General features: G+C 41.9%; 1 protein-coding gene across 2 annotated transcripts in view; it reads right to left on the bottom strand.

Moving 5' to 3' along the window:
- DENND2C (DENN domain containing 2C) overlaps positions 1 to 17,156 on the bottom strand; it is a 47,869-nt gene extending 30,713 nt beyond the window's left edge. The window contains exon 1 of one of the 2 annotated variants that reach the window (XM_044288506.1): positions 16,945 to 17,156. The gene's annotated coding sequence lies outside the window, so the exon portion shown is untranslated. The remainder of the gene's footprint in view (positions 1 to 16,944) is intronic. The other variant, XM_044288505.1, reaches the window with a different exon arrangement.
- Between the last annotated feature and the right edge of the window lie 4,603 nt (positions 17,157 to 21,759).

Here is a 21,759-nt window from a genome sequence, read left to right as displayed (position 1 = left end):
TGGACAGAGAAAAAAGGAAAAGAACAAACAACAGGTGGCGCTATATAGATAGGTATTATTGAATTACTCAGTGGTTTTTAATTCCATGCAAATACTAAAGTTTTCAGTTCCATTTGCTGTTTTGAAAAAAAAGTTGAATATTTTTCATGGGACCTCGTTGATTGACAGCCTTCCCTGTATGAGTGGGCGCCAGTGGATAAGCCCAATTTTTTATTTTTTTTTATTTGAATTCAGTAACATTTCAGAATGCAGTTCCATCAAAATAGCACTTCCTGGAAAATAGCTTTTAACTGTTGTAAGCAATATCTATGCAATAGACCGCTGATGTGAGATGACAGCCAGCAGGCTGCTTCCTGTTTTGTGATGTGCGCTGCATGAATCGCTTTCAAAGAGAATTTCAACAGAAAGTAATAAATCTACTACAAGTAAAAACATGATATAAACCTCCAGTTAAATCCAAAGTATAATAGGCAGGTGTGGCAGCAGCTGTCTATGGGTGACGTGACTCAGGGGAAGGATGGTTTTGATATATATTTTTTTTCTGTAGAAAAAAAAAATATTACTAATTACCGGAATTACTTCCTACTTTGAAAGCTTTGCATGAATTCCACATAAACTGATCTACACTCACTCAACATGAAGTAGAAGAAATGAGATTTGTTCACATGTATCTCTTAATAAACTGAGCAGTTTATAGGGTTTTATATCTTAAAGGGATTCTGTCTCTTAATAAACAGAGATTGCTGGAGCAGTTCATATCTTAAATGGATTTACGGTATTTTTTTCTTTTCAGCTGGCGGATTATCAGTTTTTTCCGTGAGGCTGATGCCAGCACAGGGATCATGTGGACGCTTAGGTGACAATTAAACAATCACGCAAGATCACAGTGTGGCCTCAGAATGACATCGGAGGAGCTAGGAGGGGAGTTAAGGATGAGGGGAAAGTGCTGGGCTCACTCGGAATAGACGTGGCTGGGCTCCACTGACGTTAGGACAGCCCCTTGGGTCTTTTTACAAGTCATTTGCATTTATATATAAAATAGTTTTTTCAGCAAAACCACAGCAATGATAAGTTACATACTAGTATATTTCTGACATGCTATAAGAGACCTCCAATAACATGTAATCAGGTCTATATGCATAATCTTGCTGACAGAACCCCTTTAATAAAAAGGGTGCTCATGAATAGTGCTTGTAGTTTGTAAGCCTCGTGGGCAGGGCCCTCTCTCCCTCTGTACCAGTTTGTAACTTGTCTTGTGCATGCTTATTGCACCCTTTTTCATATGTACAGCGCCATTTAATACTAAATAATAATAATGCTAAGAATGACTAGTCATTGTGGGAATTATTCGTTTTTTTAGTTGCTTGTCTATATAGGCAGCTCTGTGCATAGGGTACATCCAGAACTCTCTATGGGCATATGCCACATGTGTTACCTATAGGGGCAGACAAGTTATATTTTACATAATTCTAAAACGATACCTCTGTTTCATGTAAGTGGGGATCTTAAAGTGGAAGATAAAGGCATAGATATACTTTGCCTATGGATTAGGAATCCACAGCCTGAAGCATGTCGTAACATTTAACAGTTAGGTGACACATTCCATTAGAAGCTGAATACAATGAAATAAATAACCATGTAGCAATGCCATCTGAAGTGCCAAAGCTTTCAATCTGTGCACTAGAATGCCAAGAAAAACACTCAATTCTTGTATCAGTATAGTCATCCATTTACACCAAATTACAAATAGTAGAGAAAAATCTCTTTTGTTTAAAAAAATAATAAATTAATCAGTTTCATTCTATTAATTTCTACGGTTTTTCATTAGTTCTATCATCATAAATGACGTAACAGGATCGGTCATCATTGGTTTTTGCCTTTCACATGAGGTTGCTGGGGGTCCACAGCTATTTCTCTGCACCGTAAACATATATGCTCAACCAAAGTGCATGGTATATCAATGGAAAGATGGAATTTAAGCTAATTAGATAGCGGTTGCCCACAGCCACTTCCCCTGATCCCCATACAGATACTTGCTTGACTCTGCTGAAAGTGTATGCGTACTCAATAGGGAGAGTGGAGCAAACTGCTGCCAGACACTTCTGGAGGAGATTTATCTCCTGAAAACAAAAAGGGCCGGTCATGTTGAAATCAAACACCCAAATCCTTCTGTCCTTCAACATCTGCCATTGGGGGATAATCAGTACCACCAAATTCGGCAGGATCAGACAACATGTCTCTAATGTGTAGTGGCCACTGGAAGTCAGACACCTCTGGCAACAGTTTCTCTCAAAGGGGTATTCCCATTTTAGACATTTATGGCATACCTACTGGCTATTATTTTGCCCCTTAGTTCAGTTAGTTAGTTAGTTCAAGTAGTGTTGTCTTATGGCACAAGTCTATCATTTAACTTTAGCAAGATCACCCGCAATGATCCTTAGGCATGACTATTGTCAAATGTAGACTTAGAGGAATAGGAATAGAGAAAAATTGCTGCTTTCTTCTGCAAACAGCTCTTAATTTGCAACACCACATTGTTTCTGGAAGAATTAAGTCATGTTTCGTAATCATGTAAAACCCATTTAAAACAGCCAAGAATCAACATGTTATGTTAAGCAAATCAGTTGCTTAACCCCAAAAACACATTGTTGTCTAGCAGACCATGCTTTCACAAGCAATAAAAAAGTGATAATGTGTTATAAACTCATCATGCAACCCTTGCTTGTGACGACATACTTCACTTCCTTGGATCTTACAGTTGTCATGTCGCCTTTCAGCACCCCACTAAGCCCCTTTTGTTTCAGGAGACTGCAATGACTTACGTAAAACAATTGTCAGCCTCAAGGACATTGGGTATATGCTTTGAAGCTGATGAAAAGAAGTAGTCAGTAAATAATTAGCTGGTGTCACCATCCTGCAAAGACACCATAAGCTTGAAACACAATTTATAACACTCAGTACATTAGAGTATCTGTGCTAAAACAGCACATGGCCTTTCAGGCTTGTAAATTCTTTGAGCTATATAGGCTACATAGCTCCATCAAATTTCACTTGAAGGAAATAGGATAATACTGTACATAAGAAACCACAACAGTGGAGTCACACAATAGTCTTAGTGAAGAAATATTTTGATTGTAAAGCTAGCATTGAGTTTGTTAAAGTGACCCTTGAGTAAAAAAATATCACATTACCTCAGGAATGAACAGAACCATTTACCTTTTCGTCATTTTAGCTCCAGATCTGCCAATTCCTAGGCTCCTCTTCTTCCATCCTAGATGGCTGCAATACACCTCATACCACCTGATGAATACTGTTGCCTTGGATTGGCCAGTACTGCTCAAAAGAGCAATCCAAGAGTAGGGCTGGCCCAGCAGGAAGTGTCTGACTACTGATACAGTATGGATCAGGTAGTCTAAGAAGCCGTGTGGCCATCTTGGATTACAAAAGAGCTGCCTAGGAATTGGATCAGCAGCTGAAAACAGAAAAAGCAAGTCACTAGGATCACTATAAATACCAAAGCTAGTTAGTGTGACCAAGAAATTTGAAGAAGTGAAGATAGACAGTGAGCTAGTCCGTCAGAACATGCATTCTCTCCGCAAATGGGTAAACCAGACCTCATTAATCACAAATGGAAGAGTGTACATCATCTGTGCCGTGCAACATTGCTGCTCTGAAATGATCAAACTGACCTACAGCATCGAAAAGTTGAATACCTGGGCAACCTAAATAGCAAAAGTACTATCTGGATCCTGGGCTTGTCAGAACGAGACAAAAGTTAGCAGGCAGATGTGTTTATCGAAGACGGGATAAAAAGCCAAATGCTGGCTTTTCTGCAGCTTTTGGCATTGAGAGAGGGGGTCTCACTTGTCCACCACCTCCTGGAGCCCTTCCACGACCTCTTCTAGCACGGTGTCCTCCAACTTGCTTGAAAATTGTGGCTCTAAACTAGTGATGAGCGCCAGGAGCAATATTCAAATTCGCGATATTTCACAAATATTTGGGCGAATATTCATCATATATTTGCGCATTTGAGAATTTGCGATTATTTTCTTGATTGCGAAAATCGGCAATGTAATATGCGCATATTGCGCTCGCAATACAGGCGTGGGTCACTTTTGCTACATTTTTCAAGCTGCTAGAAGTTTCCTGAGGCTGGGGAAAATGGTTGGCACGGCAGAACATTACAAATCGGCAATTAATAACGCGCATATTTTTACACAATACGTGCAACTTCACATTTTAGCAGGTCTGATTACATATTAGTGATTGGTGCACTAAGTATTGTTGTGAACTTGTGACAGCACAGCACTATGTCTGTAGCATGTATGTATGGACAGCAGAACCTAACACCCTGCACTGGATCAGCTACACTATATCACGATCTAACCTACACCGACTATCTCCTACTAACTATCTGTAATATATATATATATATATATATATATATATATATATATATATATATATATATATATATACACATACATACACATATATATACACACACATATATATATATATATATATATACACATATATACACATATACTAACTATCTAATGTAATGACACAGTAAAGCACAGAGCACAGCAATGACACTACTGTCTCTCTAAGAACTTCATAAAACTACAGAAAATGGCTGCTGGGGAGGTTCTTATATAGTAAGGGGTAGGCAACTTTCCTATTGGTTGATAGGGATATTGCAGCCTTCTCATTGGCCCACAAGCAAGAAGCAGGGAGGGATCATGGGTTCAGATTTAAAAAAAATCTAAAATATTCGCAAATATGAATATATAGCACTATATTATAAATCTTTGCAAATTCTCGAAATGGCAATATTCACGATTAAAATTCACGATTTGAATATTCGTGCCCAGCACAACTCTAAACTTGCAGTGACCTTTGTTAATGGGATTACAAGAAACGGTTTCCATATTTTGGTCCACAAACCATGGATCCACAAAATACACATGCCATCAATTTGCACTCCGAATGCTTTAGTTTCCCATCAATAGAACCGACTTCTCATCCACAATGGAGGCGAGAATAGGACATGTTCTATAATTTGCAGAACGGCCACATGGATCTCCAAAAAATATGGATGTGTGCCAGTTCCCATAGCAATAAATAGGTCAGTGTGCTAGCCACAAAAAAAAAAAAAAAACGGAGAAAACAAGGAGTTGGATGACCGTAACTCTGCACAACAATGCAGATTTGTATGTTATTCTGTGTCTGAATAAAACCTGGATAATAACTTCAATGGACACCGTGATAGCAACCATTCGAGGTTGTCACCATGAATAGTTTAACTTATGAGAAAAGACCATATCATTTCTGCCGTTTCTATAGATTATGGAATAGCGGTCTATAATGGCATAAACTAAAATTATAGATCCATGTATTTTATTTAATTTATTCCTAAAAATAGCTGGATGTCTTTTACTGTAAGGGCCAGACCCTAAAGTACACGAGAAAAGAACCCTCTTCTCTCACTTCCCACCAACATTTCCTAGTCTTAATATTAGAGTTTCTTATCTAAAAGCTTTCAATTTGCAGATTGTGTTTAAACAATTCTACAATGGGTCTCATGAAAATATAGTGCAATCTGCATGTACTATTTCATTGGTTAGTATGATCAACTTCTCCACTTTCACACAGCCAATGTTTGGTCAGTGTTTGGTCAGTGTTATCCACCAGTGATTATGAGCCAAAACCAAGAGTGAAGCCTACACAGAGGTAAGGTATAATGTAAAGATCCTCACCTGTTCTTTGTTTTGTTACCTGGACCTGGTTTTGGCTCACAATGACTGATGGTAATCACTGATCAAACACTGACTGTGTGAAAGCAGCCTTAGGCCCCATGCACACGGCCGTTGTTCACGGCCGTGTGCGGGCCGTGGAACCGCGGCCTGGATCCCTTCCTGTGAGCTGGAGCGCACGGCGTCACTGGTTGCTAGGACGCCGTGCGCCCCCTGCTGCCGGCACAGTACAGTAATACACTGGTATAGATCGTACCAGTGTATTACTGTTCTGTGCCGGCAGCAGGGAGCGCACGGCGTCATAGCAACCAGTGACGCCGTGCGCTCCTGCTCTCAGGAAGGGATCCAGGCCGCGGTTCCACGGCCCGCACACGGCCGTGAACAACGGCCGTGTGCATGGGGCCTTAGGCTGAATGCACATGGCCGTTGTTTACGGCCGTGAGCGGTCCGTGGAACCGCGGCCTGGATTCCTGCTGAGTGCAGGAGCGCACGGCGTCATGGGTTGCTATGACGCCGTGCGCTCCCTGCTGCCGCTGCACTACAGTAAGACACTGGTATAGATCATACAAGTGTATTACTGTACTGTGGCGGCAGCAGGGAGCGCACGGCGTCATAGCAACCCATGACGCCGTGCGCTCCTGCACTCAGCAGGAATCCAGGCCGCGGTTCTGTGTGCATTCGGCCTAAGTCTCCATACAGTTGATCACAATATTATGTGCTAGAAAACGTGACTATTGACTTAAATGACTCAGTTATCATTGCCTAGTATATCAGGTCTGGTCACTGTGGAAGAATCCATTGTAGTAGAAGTTTCACACCCACTCATAATTATAGGCCCGACCCATCAAAATTGCTACCGTGTACAAAAACTAGTGTGAAAACATGCAATCAGTACATTATGAAGTCAAAAGTTTTTTTGTCTTGTGTGTGAATCTAAAGATTTTATAACTCTGTAAAAAGTATGCATAGTATACACTAAAGGAGCATTCAGCCGACAGCTTCATTGGACTCCATTATAAACAGGCATACTTGGCTGAGTGTCAATTAAAGAGGTTGTCTCATTAAGACAACTTATACCCTATCCCAGCAGTCAGAACCCCGCCGATCACAAGAACAAAAGCCCGTGCATGCATTACCACTGTACCATTAAAGGGGATAAGTTGTCTTAATGGGACGATCCTTTTAATTTCAGTGTAGAGTCAATAATAAACTTTTTCATGCGACCTCTACTAGTGGCTTATGTAGTGAAGAAACAACGAGTTGGGCATGTTGAACTCCCCCTTTCTCCTACAGTTCTTTTTTGGGAAAAAACCTTCACAGATATAGGATGATGACTTTTATGTAATATATACAGTCATATTAAAGAGCATCTGTCATCAGGATCAACCATACTAAACCAGTCATACCGCCTTGTAGGGCTGATCCTGCTGATTAAAATGATACATTTCTTGTGAAAATCAGTTGCAGCATTCCTGAGAAACGTGACTTTTATTCTTTATGCATCTGAAGGCTTCAGTGCACTGAGGGGTGGGGCCTAGCTCCTCATTGCTCTTCAGCTTTCCAGTGCTAGCCACATCCCTCAGTGCACTGAAGCCCTCAGATAAAAGTATTCTCTTCTCAAGAATGCCAGAACTGATATTTACAAGACAGGTATCATTTTAATCAGCGGGATCAGCCCTACCAGACAGTATACCTATTTAAGACATCTAATTCGGACAGTTCCATTAAAGCCAATAGGTGACAGGTTGTAATAAAATGATCACCTTGTCACCTGTTTTTTTTTTTTCAACCAGTTTAGATGAGTGTGGGCATAGACATGTTCTGTAGGGGGACAGTCACGAAGCCCCCATACACATTAGTTCTTTGGCAGATTCCTTCTGAAATTGGTGACCTTTAGGTTATTTGTAAAGGATGGCCAGCTTTAGAATTTGTATGCAAACACACAAGTTTTATGTAGACTTTTCCATTTATATAATATTATTTTATACTGTTAAATATATATTTTATTGCAGTTGGTTATCTGCCTCAAGGTTTTCCCATTGCCATTCAATACAGTGGAGATCTACAACCTATAATTTACTCATGCTGTAGATAAATAGAAACCACCCTCAAATGTGTCATGGAGATTGGATCAGAGAAAGCAAGTTTAAATCCATTGTTGGCTCCTAGAGGCTGTGTCTCCCAATATACGCTAAATGTCTATACAGTCGATGCTGTGCCACATTAACCTCACAGAATGCCTTTAGCTCACCTTAACTTCTGTTAAGAAGGCCCTTGGCTGCCTATCCATGGGCAATGTAAACAGCGCTACCTGTCCATGGAAAGCAACATGGCGGCACTACTGTGACTGCATTCCACATCGGCATCCTCTTCTGCACAGGCACTGGTACCATCCAGTGTCTGGGCAGAAGAGAAGGTAGCAGTGGGCAGCTAAGAAAGTGGTCACCATTTATCTTACCAAGGATGGGATGGCTATGACAATGCTCTGCTTACATAGTCCTTGAATGGGAAGTCAGGATCTTCTTAACAGCGTCTTATAATTGTGGCACAGCATGGACTGTATGGTCATTTAGGGTATATTCTTATAAAGTAGCCATTTAGAAAAAGATGGCTGCCTTCTTCGAGAAAAAGTGCTACTCTTGTCCATGGTCTGTATCTGATATTGCAGCTCAGTCCTATTCACTTCAGTGTGAGGTGGCTTCAATAACATAAAACCCATGGAGGAAAGCATCCCCTTTGGAATATTTAGAAATGTAATCCTATTTATATATAGTTACTTAGGTTGTAAAGTACACATCTATTCGCAGACCTAGCTGTTTGACAAATAAGCGCTGGGCACATCAGACGAGCCTTCTGGCTCCTGGAGTATCCTTTCTGCCAGTAGTGTACAGTGGATTGCAATGACTCCTTATGGGGTTAATTGCACGATTTCTACAATTTGTATTTGTTGTGTGATCATAACAGGAAGAATCTCCAGCTTTGGTCCAGGCTATCTGGTTGACATCTAATGAACCTTATTATTAACGCTAGAGATGTAAGCATTTATGGCTTTTAGTTTATTTTACGCAACAAAAGATATCTATGACATAGACTATTGTCTAATGGGACTTTGTTCTCTACGTCACACCAAAATCCCTCAAAGTGCCTGCAGCCTTTACCCGGCTGCTCATCTTATAAATCCTTATACAGAGATAAATAGTGAACACACACCTACTATAATAAACACACCATGCATGCATTTAGTAAGGATTAAAGAAACTTTATGTGTCTAATAACACATAATAGTCAAATGAAAAGGAAGATGTTGAAAGGCAAAATGATTATCCTTTTACCTTTGGTGAACCCACACTTGTATAGCCGTGAATCACGTATACAGGAATTTGCTAATATCCTGGAAGTGTCCAATTTATGGCTGTGTGTATCGCTCTTATGAAGATCATAGCAATTTATGGTAGTCTGTATTTCTTTGCAGATACAGACTGCCATAAAACAGCATATATGTTCTGCAAACTAACAGCAAGTTGTAAGATCCTCACCTGCTTTGCACTCCAGGGGAACCAAGAGGGGTCCTCGTGGAGTTGCGGGACAGGTTATGCGTGTCTCTGATGCACCAGCGCTGACCCCTTTGCGAGCCAGTGCGGAGATGCGTTCGCGTGGACATCGGAGGGGAGGACCGTCGGAGTCCCGGGGACAGAGTGGCCAGGCGAGTGACAAGACGCCGCGGCCAGGGTTGTCTCTGGTGTCTCCTGCGACTTCCGTTTCCGCATCTGGGTCCACGCGCTCGCATACTCGCGCTGAGTCAATCATGCGTCCGTGCGTACGCACGAGGGCAGGTTCGCAAAGGGATACACGGTCGCGAGTACGCGCTTCTTATGCACTTCGTCGACCAGTGGCGCATATTATACTGACTCACAAGAGCAAAGTGGATTAGGGAGCCAGCCATGGGTTAATCAACTTGTGATTGCCTTAGGCCTTGTACTCAGGTGCAGGGCAATTTGTTCACCTATGGTAGTGGACACTTGGCACCCTGGGATTGGTCAGCAGGCATTTAAAAGGAGGTCTCTCAGGGTGATCAGTGCCCACTGTTATTTTCCCTCAACCAGGTATAGGTCACAACTCCTAGTGACTGAAGACTGCCAGGAACTTTGTCCTACAGCGGACCCAAGATCTGGAGTGACTCGACTGCCAAGTGCACAGCATCATTCAGCACTGGTTGGGACTATTCCTGGAATCTCCTTGCCTGGTTTTTTGTTATTATTCCTTGTTACCAGCAAGTGTCCTGGACGTTTATGTTTCTGGTGAATAAACACCTTTTTGCTTTCATCACGGGTCTGTTTGTTGGTGCCTTGCATTACACAAGTATTATGAATTAATGTATCAGTGCTATTTATTAATACCCAAGGTGAACCATCCATGAGATGAAGTATGTCACCTAAGATGGTGCCCCTCCATGACTAGAGGAAACGTCTAAGAAGGTAAACTGACTACATCTGGCACTATGGGTATTGTATAGGCTGGAAGCTGGACTGGTTTAAAAGGTGCAACCATAGAATTCAAGGATGGTTCTAACATTTGAAAGCATATCATGGCAATACATAATACAAATCCTGTAGTTCAGTTGAATCAGTTGAAAATTAGGCATTTCTTGCTTGTCTTGAAGGTTGTGATTAGAGATGAGCAAAGTTATCAAGAATTCGATTTGGCTGCTTCGCAGAATTTTACTAAGAAATTAAATTTGTTATGAATTACTTTGTCACGAATCCCATTGTCTATAGCAGGCGCAATGACTGGGAACGGCGATCGTGCCACTCCCCATCATTGAGTTCCGCAGATGCCTCGTTCATCGCTGATCGTGGCATCTGACATTAAAATTGAGGCCTTTCAGGGTTATAAATAAAAATGCATACCTTCTCCATTTGCTCATGGTGAGGCCATTGCGGCCATCTTGATTGAAGAAACCCACGAAATCTCACACAGTGATGTAATGATCACTGATGACGTCACTACGCCCGGCCAGTGTGGCGACGTCACACATCACTGCACGCAAGGCTTCATGAGGATTCTTCAATCAAGATGGCCATGTTGGCCTCTTCACGAGCAAATGGATAAGGTGAATATGGTATTTGTTTTTTTTTACTATCATTTAAGGAAAAATAGATTCATTACTACGAAGAGAAGCGCAAGGAAATTCAGCTTCGTAGCGAATCAAATTTTTCATGAAATTCGGATCAAAGTCAATTCGTTTGACTTTGATTCGCTCAACACTAATACCTTTATATAAATTAGACTACTCATACATGCTTGTAATTCAGCCATGTACATTAACAAGTTGTTAGATAGCTCTTGATTACTATTCAGTAGGAAAATATCCACTACGGTATATAGAAGCTTGTATAGAAATGTGCACAATTGGTATTCAGGAAACCAATGAGCGTGATCAGCATATTGATGTTCTCCATCCCCCAATGAAGATTAACCTCCAAGGTTTTTTCACAGATTACAAGCAGACAGTTGCTGTTTACATGGCCAAAGGCAACAGTTTCAACTCTATTTATGTTCTCAAATAACACATTGAGCGTTCAGTGTTTCAAGGTATATTCAGTGGCCACACTCAAAGAACACTGAATACAAAGGACACCTTTGTAAATAAAGTAGCCACCCATGCCAATGACATGGGATCTGATCCAATAGGCATATACAGTACTAGTATGATCCTAGAGTTTCCTATTGCTAATTGCAAAGGAAAAAATCTGAATAACATTGTATCTTCTGCCAACAAAACACTATTGGTACATTCAGAAATAAATCCTAATTAGATAATGAAGGTAAAACAAGAGCCCTTAAATATGAGACATACTCATTTATACCTCATAAATAGGGTTCTTTTGAAGACCTATACCAGGGTTGCACAACCTTTTCTGATTGAGGGCCACATTGTCAGACTAAACCAATTCCGAGGGCCGAAAATAAAACTTAAAAGGGTATTACCAACTAACATATTGTATTTATGGTATATATCATAAGTGTCTAGTTACACTTTTATACTCCCATCTAATGGGACAATACATGAAAGATACACGTGAGCAGCCACAAGACATACATGATAGTTGAAATCTGCACAAAATGGTATAGAGGGCCACAGGTTGTGCACCCCTGACCTATACAGATTTATGGATGGAAAACAATAAAGAGGACTTCTGCCTTGCAAACAGACACAGTTTGGACTGTCAAATTCTATCAAAAATCACATAAAAAGTAGAACACAGTATGTTGCAACTCAATGATCTTCAGTCATAATGATTGTGCAACAGATGCATCTCATAGAAGTCAATAGAAATCACAAGTGATCATAGTTATACATAATTTCCATTGCAAAAGGAAGGAAAAAGACAGCAGTCCAACTCAAAAGTCATATGATGAGAGTAGATTGGCCCTGCAATCGATGTGCAAACGTTTCCAAGCATTGTTCTCATACAACTATCTCTCTCAATTCCCCCATCATGTCAAGGAAGAGTTGGGAACTCCCGATACCCTGAAAATCGTCAGCTGACTCTAGCAGGCTGACAATAATGGGCATGAGGGCCTTTAGTTTACAGGTCCTTTTACATTAGCCTAAACAGCTCAGAATGAGTGCTGATCGACAATCTCATCTAAAGGACCAATGAACCAATGCAAACTGCTGGACGAATGATTGTTAGTACCACTGTGTGCAGCACATCCCCTGTTTACATGTGGAGATGTGCTGCCAACAGTCAGCCAGTGTAAAAAGGCCCTATGGCAGAGGATATAGAAAGAACAAACCATACATACAATTGAAGCAAACCATGAAGGGAGGATGTGTCTGCTATGCACAACTTAAGGGGAAATTAGCAAAACAATAATGGGATAATTACTGTATTTATTGCCTGCTGGCTGATTTGCATATAATAAAGAAGTAAGTGGACAAAAGCCAAACGCAGTCACCATTTCTTTCTTTCGTCTATTTCACAGGAGTTGTGCGACTTGCCAGCAATATATCAATGTCCAAGGAACATAGTGACGAGCAAGAAACCTCACAAGGCCTGTGTGCACAAGCCACTATATAAAGCAATTTTAGCACTGACTATAATGCAGAATACTGGAATTCACAGACATGCAGGCCGCAACCATTAACAGGTCATTAGACTGATATAATCATAATGCAACCAAAGCTTAAGAACCAAGGCCCTGGGAGCAGTCCCTCTTTACTTCTGTCAGCAATGGCCTGACTGGAAGCGTCTGCAAGATAAACACCCGGGTGTCACCACCCTGAACACTAAAGAGCATAATCTGACAGTTGAAGCTCATAATGTGTCACCCTGCTCATTTTTCCCATGCTTTTCTGCAATTGGCCTACTTTCAGCAATGAAGAACCATGGTCTGCTACTGCACATTCTGCACCAATTCATCTAACAGGCAAACGTTTGCAGATGGACGGTCTTACCACATGGTTTTGTGTCCTTGTGATTAGTGAACCCCTAAAAGACCTAAATTGTAGCCTCAGATGCAGTGATTGGCGATGAACGTGGCATCTGTGGGGTACAATGATGGGAGACGGCATGATAGCCGTTCCCCATCATTGCGCCCACTACGTACGAAGGAATTTGTCACAAATTGAATTTCTCTGTGAAAATTGGAGAAGCAGCCAAATCAAATTTTTCATAACTTCGCTCATCTCTAGTTGTGACAAGGGTAGAACAGATCTGTGACTTTGTATTACAGAATAAATACCCATGTCCCTGTATCTACAAAACTATCCAGATACTTGGCAGGACCTGTAGTGATAGTCGGGTCCGCCATCTAATCAATACATTTTAACATGACAGGTAAGGTAATTTACTGATGATTTTCTATGAAGTTAATACAGTTTTGTGAATGATGCTATCTGTAATGAAGAACTTTCCAGATGGATAACTATATATAGTGGGAGGAATCGATATTCATTCTGCTAACCATTCCTTCCAGTCCTCGTAGAATATCTATATAGCTATAAGTCTCCCAATGTGAAGATCATGACCATAGTTAGCAGAGATCTCTATAGCAGCAGTCACATTTGGTGGTGGTTAGGTGGAGGGGATGTGCGGGATCACTGATTGTTTTTTACTGATAACCAGTCCTTCCAGACCATGAAGACCATGTAGGATATAGGCTCTGTTCACATCCTGTTAGGAGCCTACACCAAATATATCCATGTGGCTTTTTTTCACCCACTGCGTTGGACCGGTATACTTCAGTATACCTTTTCTGGGGGTATAGAATAACATAGTAGACTACATTATTCCATAAAGAGGTACGCAGTAAAACATATATATTTTTTTGTTAGAATGGGGGTCTAATAAAAAAACTTATCCCACTATATGACTATGTAGTGTGATATATCGCCACTAGGGATGAGCGAATCGACTTCGGATGAAACATCCAAAGTTGATTCGCATAAAACTTCGTTCTAATACTGTACGGAGCAGGAGCTCCATACAGTATTAGAATATATTGGTTCCGATGAGCCGAAGTTATTGCTTAGCGAAGTCTCGCGAATTAATTAATTTGTACTGTAAAAAAACATTTCCCGAACTCGGATTTGGTTCCAAGTGGTACAGAGTTCGAAGCAATAACTTCGGCTCATCTGAGCCAATACATTCTAATACTGTACGGAGCTCCTGCTCCGTACAGTATTAGAACGAAGTTTTATGCAAATCGACTTTGGATGTTTCATCCGAAGTCGATTCGCTCATCCCTAATCACCTCCTTCCATCCGATATATATGTGGCGAGTATATGCCTGTAACATAGGCTCTTAACATGATGTGAACAGAACCATCCAGCTATGATACTATAAATAGGAGGGATTAGTGATCCCTCCATCAGATGATCATAAGGCTCCATTCACATGTCCGTGGTGTGTTGGGGACCCGCAAATTGCAGATCCGCAACACACCTGCCCGGCACCCCTATAGAAATGCCTATTCTATCTTTTGCAGAGCTGCAGACCTGAAGATCGGGACTGCGCTCCGCAAATGCAGATGCGGACAGCACACTGTGTGCTGTCCGCATCCATTCCGTCCCCATAGAAAATTAATGGGTCAGCAATATTGCGGAACGAATGCGAACCCATTTGCGGACGTGTGAATGGAGCCTAAGTAGTGAATTAGGCTAGTTTCACATCGGCAGCATAGCCGGATACTGCCACCTGCCCACTGGACCCCACTGACTATAATGGAGTCTGGCAGAGATCCGGCCACTACATGGCAAATATGCCAAGAAACGTCCAGACAAAAATCACTGTACGGAGTGTTTTTTTCCAGCCAATTCCCAGCATTCTCTGCCAGAACAGCCCGCTGCAGATGTGCGGCTATCCTTAGAAATGAATTGTCCTTCCGGGGGAATAAAAAAAAAAAAAAAACTTTCTACTTTAGATTTAGCAGAATAATGTATTATTTTTAGCCGTTTACTACCAGGTGACTCACTTCTGTAAATGGCTTCATCAATATGTAACAGGAACAGCCATTCCTTTCACTTTTCAAACCAGTACACTGGCCCGAAGCCTGAAAGACCAAATAAATGATGACCTGATGCCTGTGGATTGAATAGCACGATGTCAGCTTTGACTTTGCTGCAGCAATATATTTCTAATATAATCTCATACTGGATGCCCCACATTTCTAATAACTAATAAGCACTGCTTCTAGGGAAGAATCATCTTACTGAGGCACACTGAGTGGCTAAAGCTCCGTATTACAGGACAGCAGGGAGTCCATTTGCCACCATACAGGTAGAGTAGGGACTCCATAATACAGTAACCCTTAGAACTAGTGATGAACGAACTTGTGTTTCAAGTTCGACGTACAAGGTTTGGGTTATCTAAAAATTCTGTTATGGATTCCACTATCACGGACCATAGGTTATGGTCTGTGGCAGCGAAATCCATAACGGAATTCTTAGATAACCCGAACCATGTTCGCCGATCTTGAAGCACAAGTTCGCTCATCACTAGTTATAACAAGTAATTCAAAGTAGATTAGTTAAGTTATCCTTTGTAGCCGATATCTTATCATTATCCCTGATACATAACCATCCACATATTTTTGCTGCCAATCCCCCAGATAAGGATTACCCATGAACCAAGTTATAAATCAGTTGAAACAATTTGCATGTCTACTAAACTGAGCCACTATATCAAAAAAGTATGCGTATTACTTGCTCTGAGTAATGTTCCCCATGAAAAAAAAATGTCATCCAATATCCATTGCCGATAATTTAACCCCCACACCAGCAACTAATGTTTGTGCTTAATCTCTAGCACCTACTTAAACATTACAGCAGCTGGGAGTTGTAGTTTCTCAAAAAGTGGAGAACCATAACGTGCATGCTAGCCTTCTACTTGTCAAAAACAAAACACAGTTATTTTTATAGCACCAACGTATTCAGCAAAAGCACACCAAATGCTGTAAAACAAAAGTGAGGGAGCTACTACTAATCAAACTTAGGCCACTTTCACACGGTAAAGGATTTTGAATTTGTATTTGTGAGACGAAACCAGGAGTGGAACCTGGAGAGAAAAAGTATAACTGAAAGATTTGGCTTGCAAAGACTGATGAAGATGAAGAATACTGACCAAATACTGACCATTCGAAAGTGGTCAAACCTGAAGAGGATCTTTAATCGCTGGCCCTGTACATGCTTCTACAATTATCTGCAAAAAGGTGACCGAGTATGTGCATATTGTCTGAAGCTTCGCTTTATATAGCAAATATTTTGAATATTTCTGTCTGAGCAATCATTACAATTATTGGTTTTGGCTTACAAATACTGACCACGTGAAAAGTGGCTTTAAGTTGCTCAATATCATATACCGTATATAACAAATCCCTAAAATTTCCAACTATCGAAAAACCTGTTTTGCATTCGGAGCAATCAGATAACCCTCAGGGCTATACTGAACTTTAGATTCCCCACATATCTTATAGGACTGCTCGGAGCATACATCAGAGTAACGTTTGTGCAGTTCCCAAATAAACCGTACCACAGATCCCCCCCAAATTATACAATATGAAGGTACAGTCAGCAATTTTACTGATGAAGGCGGCATTGTCTCCACATAGGAGACCATCTGTGTGAACAGACCCAGCTGGGCACATTCCACCCCACATAGGCAGCGGAGCATTACTTACCAGTGTAGCATTCAGAAGACAGGGACGCTTCAGTATAAAATCCACATTACTGGAGGATATAATAATCCAGTCTCAATACTGTGATGCAGCCAGCGTGAATGTCCTGGGTATGACACTCCAGAGCAGAGCACTGAGTACAATCCCTGTTGATGGCTCATTAGTCAGGAGTGTAGATGTGCAGGGACATGTTAGAGAAATGTTGGGTGGAGACTCCTGACATAGCAGTGTGGATGTGGGGAGGAAGTTTGTAACACTCCAAGTGTTGTCATCTATTCCTCCCCCCACGTGGAACTCAGCTCTAATGTGAGGTCACAATTCACGTGCTTCCCTTATTTTTATCGCTTTTCTTATTAATAGAAAATGGGTCAGAATTCACCATTCATGAGAAACTTTTGTAATGATCATTTGAGTAGAACCATGAGTCTCAATATAGCAAGCCCAAGGCTCCATAAGCCCTACTGGATCATATAGGCTTATATAAGCATAGCATATTCCACTTAAGAACCCCTCTAGGAACTAGAGAGAGGAGGTTTTAAAAAAAAAAAAGCTATAGCTCCTGCAGAGCTAGACCATCTAGGTATGACTTGGACGACCATGCATTTCATTGGTTACATTTCCTCACCTGCAGCCAACAGCAACCTCCACAGACTAAAAGCTGACAGCTATTCCATACACATACATATTCGGATTGGTTATCTCCCAGAAGAACAAAAATATTAAGTGTAAAAAAGTACCCAGTCCTTCTCTCCGCCAACATCATCTGCTGGGGGGGAAGTCAGAAGTTCACCATACATAATATAAAGTCAGCGAGTCCTACCAAAAATGTCTGGGTCAGCCAACAATAGCCCAATATGTATAGGGAGGCTGCCCATATACCTTTAATATCTAATTGTAATTCTTACCAACACCACCATACACATTTACCCTGTTGGCAGACACCTATGATGGCATCTTAATGTATCTCCCGGTGAGCTCAGCTGACTTTGCTCTTATGCACCTTTGATAATCTGTTTGCTGAAGGTCTTGAGATCCAGATCAGCTGCTCATCATGACTGTCCTTAAGGTGGTTTGTCTGCGATGAGGTGTCTAGCAGCACCTTATTCACTTCTTCCCTGCTGAGTAAACATGCCCTTTCAGCCGAGTGTGCATTTTCATGGGAAAATTCAGGGATTTTTTGTTAATAGCTATGTAATGAGTATAGCTGGAGTCTAAGGATATCACGTGTGTACTTTCAGTAATTCTGACAAGCTGAGAGGGGTCACTGAGGGTTGTAATCTTTCATCTGCATTTAAAGGGAACCTGTCACCGGGATTTTGTGTATAAAGCTGAGGACATGGGTTGCTAGATGGCCACTAGCACATCCGCAATACCCAGTCCCCATAGCTCTGTGTGCTTTTATTGTGTAAAAAAACCTATTTGATACATATGCAAATTAACCTGAGATGAGTCCTGTCCCTGACTCATCTCACGTACAGGACTCATCTCACGTACAGGACTCATCTCAGGATAATTTGCATATGTATCAAATCATTTTTTTACACAATAAAAGCACACAGAGCTATGGGGACTGGGTATTGCGGATGTGCTAGTGGCCATCTAGCAACCCATGTCCTCAGCTTTATACACAAAATCCCGGTGACAGGTTCCCTGTAAGGGCTCCTGCACACGAACGTATTTTCTATCTGCTTCCTTTGCCTTTTTTTTGCGGACCGTATGCAGAACCATTCACTTCAAAGGGTCCACAAAAACAACAGGAGTTACTCCGTGTGCATTCCGTTTCCGTATTTCCGTCCAGCAAAAAAGTAGTGCATGTCCTATTATTGTCCGAAAAATCTCGGTACGAGATCCCATTCAAGTCAATGGTTTTGCAAAAAATACGAATATGGAACGCACACGGAACACATCCGTATTTGTCATCCGTATTTCATCCGTATTTTCAGATCCATACTGTAGAAATGCTATGACCAGCCCATATTGTGTTTGGTGATTAATAAGTTACTGTTTCCGTTTTGCAAAAAAACTGATCAAATACGGAAATATGTTTTGTGCAAGAACGGAACGGAAGAGGACTTAAATCAGAAAAAAAATCAGATACAGAACAACGGATCCGTGAAAAATTATACCTGTTGAGACTGAAGTATTGATGAGCTATCTTTAGGACAGGTCAACTATATCAGATTGGCATGGGTCCGACTCATGGTTCCCCACTGATCAGCTGTTTGTCGGATCTCCAGCATCGGAAGAAGGCACTAGAATTACACAATATAGTGGCCGGGGCAGGTTACTGCAGAACTGCTTCTCTCATGGAGGGAGAAAGAAGGATCGAGCATGCTGACTTTCAATATCATAGATCCTTTGTTCCCACCTCGGGTAGAAGCTTATTTCTCTCTCCCTTCTGAAAAGTCATGCAAACCGGCCAAACCCAGCATGCATATGTATGAGACAGTCAGGCTGCATGCCTCCGGCAGACAACTATCCAATAGTATAACTTTCTATCATAATACATGGAATCTAATTATATTTGAATGCATAAAAGGTCACGTTCTTGTTACCTATATACCGATTTGCACTTTCATCTAACAAGACTGGCAATAGTGAGTAAGCTGGGAGCTTTCTATTGTGTTACTGACCCCTTTGAAGTGTTCTGTTTGCATCATGAATGGATCTCCATTCAGGACTATATGCAAATGTGAAAAAAATGACCTGCATTAGCCGATAGAACCCTGCAAGTATTTCACTCATATCCCAACTGCCATACACACGGTCACATGTCCTTTATCAGCCAATACAAACTCGCAGGCCCTTAGTCTCCACATACACACAGTTTTCCAGGTTTACATAACAACCCAGCCATTTTTCTTCACTACTATAGGTCACTTTTAGGCTAGGGCTACATGATGACATGTGACAATAAGTTTCACGACACATAGGGCACTACACTGCGACATTGATGTCGCACAACAATTTTTATAATGATAGTCTATGGTGTTGCACTGCGACATGCTGCGACTGTGAGGCGACAGTCACAGAAAAATCCATCTTGGACAGTCGCAGCTTGTCGCATGTCGCAGTGCGACACCATAGCCTATCATTATAAAAATTGTTGCGCGACACATGTCATCGTGTAGCCTAGCCTTAAAGGGGCAGGGTGCTGTGGAGGTCACTGTTAAGGGTGCAGGGGCCACTAATAAAGGGGCAGCTGTTGTGGAGAACACTGTTAGGCTCCTTTCACACTAGCGTTCATAGGTCCGTTCGTGAGCTCCGTTTGAAGGAGCTCACGAGCGGACCCGAACGCCTCCGTCCAGCCCTGATGCAGTCTGAATGGAGCGGATCCGCTCAGACTGCATCAGTCTAGCGGCGTTCAGCCTCTGCTCCGCTCGCCTCCGCACGGACAGGCGGACAGCTGAACGCTGCTTGCAGCGTTCGGGTGTCCGCCTGGCCGTGCGGAGGCGAGCGGATCCGTTCAGACTTACAATGTAAGTCAATGGGAACGGATCCACTTGAAGATGTCACCATATGGCTCAATCTTCAAGCGGATCCGTCCCCCATTGACTTTACATTGAAAGTCTGAACGGATCCGCTCAGGCTACTTTCACACTTAGAATTTTTTCTAAGTTATTAATGCAGACGGATCCGTACTGAACGGAGCCTCCGTCTGCATTAATATGATCGGATCCGTTCAGAACTTAAGTAGCCTTAAAGGTGCAGGCACTGTGGAGGTCACTTTTAAAGGGGCGTTCACTGTGGATGTTACTGTTACGGGGGCAGGCCGCTGTGGAGGTCACTGTTAAAGGGGCGGGCACTGCGAAGATCACTGTTAAGGGGGCAGGGTACTGTGACATCACTGTTAAGGGAGCGGGGTACTGTGGAGGTCACTGTTAAGGGAATGGGGTACTGTGGCAGTCACTGTTAAAAGGACAGGTGCTGTAGAGGTCTCTGTTAAGGGGACAGTGAGCAGTGAAGGTCACAGATAAGGGGATGGTCCCCTATGGAAGTCAGTGTTAAGGGGCAGAGTGCTGTATAGGTCACTGTTAAGGGGACGGGCCATTGATGAGGTCACTGTCAAGGGAGTGGGGGGATGTGAAACTCACTGTTAAAGGGGCGGGCTGCTGTGAAGGTCAAATTTAAGGGTGTGGGCTGCTGTGGAGGTCCCATTTTAAGGAGGCAGGGCACTGTGGGGGGGTCAGTGTTACAGGGTGGAGGGCTGTGGAGTTCATTGTTAAGGGGGCGGGGTGCTGTAGAGGTCACTGTTATGGGGGATACTGTTGATATATTTTAACGACACACATAAATTAAATTAAATAGCTGAAATATACCCGTGCGAAGCCGGGTCCTTCTGCTAGTACAAGATAAATGTGTCTAATTTAGCTACTGAGTGAAAAAGGACTCTGGAGTGATCGTATAGCTGGCCATACACATGAGACTAAAGTCAGACAAAATGGCCGATTTTGAACATTTCATAAGACTATCATTGACAAACTAGCACGAACGATTGTGGCCCTGCTGGTAAATGTCAAATGTTGTCAGTTAAAACTGCATGTTTACGGCATTATAGACCAAATTTGCCTGATCATTCACCATTGTGCTCAAAGACCAGGAAGTCCGTTTTTTAAAACAATTTAACTCCCTGGTCAGCCCAGAACAGCCTGCCGGAGCATTTTGGCGTCAGTGTGAAACTAGTCTAATGGCAAATGTTCCCTCATGGGAAATCCTTTGTGTATTGGTGGCCTTGCTCATTCTTCTTCTATTTATCAAAATTCCAGGTTATCAGTGAATTAACATTTTTGGGACTATGTCATCACAGTGGTATAAACG

The sequence above is a fragment of the Bufo gargarizans genome, chromosome 3 (assembly GCF_014858855.1).
Source record: "Bufo gargarizans isolate SCDJY-AF-19 chromosome 3, ASM1485885v1, whole genome shotgun sequence".
Lineage (NCBI taxonomy): Eukaryota > Metazoa > Chordata > Amphibia > Anura > Bufonidae > Bufo > Bufo gargarizans.
The sequence above is the reverse complement of the archived record's forward strand: the minus strand, read 5'-3'. Positions and strand labels throughout refer to the sequence as shown.